Here is a 1123-nt window from a genome sequence, read left to right on the forward strand (position 1 = left end):
ACTGACTTGCAGCTCAGGCAGTAATTAATTCCTTTTAATGTTTAACTTGAAATGAAATATTGGTGTTTCCTATTCAACTAAATGGCTGTTAGCTGATCAATAGTTGTGCTCTAAATTTTTGTAATACAGAAAGTTCATTCTATAGCATTGTCTGTTTACAATGATAAACTCAAGTACTATGTTGTTGTGTACCGTCGAGTTGGAATTGACCCATAGTTGATCCTCTGGAGGGTTTTCAGAGGCATTTAATCGCACGGGAATAGATTGCTTTTCTTCTCCCATGGAGCAGCTAGTGCCCTCGAACCGTGTGACTTTGGGATTGCAGCACAGATTCTTGCCACCAGGCTACCAGAACTCCATCAAGTAAAGGTTTATCCAGTATTTATCATGTGTTACGAGTCTCTAGGTGGCACAAAAGATTCAGTGCTCAACTAATAATAAGTTAGTGATAAACTGTTAATGATAAAATGTCGTTACTAATAAAAAATGTTAGTGATTTGAATGCACCTAGTGGTGCCGCAGAAGAAAGGCCTGGCTTTCAGCATCCTAAAGGTCACAGCCTTCAAAGTCCTGTGAGATGCAGTTCTACTTTGCAGCACCAGGGGTCACTGTGAGCTAGAATTGAGTTGATAGCTCGGGCTTGTTGGATGATGTGTTAGAATTTTTTGTTTTGTTACAGTGACTGTGTATTCCTTCCACCTTGTTTTGCTGCTTCCTGTATCATTCAAGATTTTGTCTGTAGAATTCTTCAGTGTAGCAACTTGAGGCTTGGATTTGTTCTTCAGTTCTTTCAACTTGAGAAAGGACAGGAGGGTTGTAGGAGCCCTTTGACTTGGTTGCTAGTAAGTGACTATGACAGCTAAGAAAAGAGGCCGCAGGGAGGTGAAGAGTCCAGGGGACGGGCGTGGGGGTCAGGTGGTAAGGCTTGAAGGAGTGAGAAGTTAGGATGCCCCAGAGCAAAACCACCAAACCACCTAAAGAATTTAATGGTGAAGGAAAATAGAGCTGAGGATGAGATAATGGGGGAAAGTCATATGCGCTCTTCACTTGATTTACACCAAGTAAGGTCAGGTTCTCCAGCGGTTCCTTCCACAGATGTAGTCGATCTGATTCCTATGCATAC

The sequence above is a fragment of the Elephantulus edwardii genome, unplaced genomic scaffold (genome assembly GCF_000299155.1).
Source record: "Elephantulus edwardii isolate Elephantulus edwardi_28Jun2011 unplaced genomic scaffold, EleEdw1.0 scaffold00181, whole genome shotgun sequence".
NCBI lineage: Eukaryota > Metazoa > Chordata > Mammalia > Macroscelidea > Macroscelididae > Elephantulus > Elephantulus edwardii.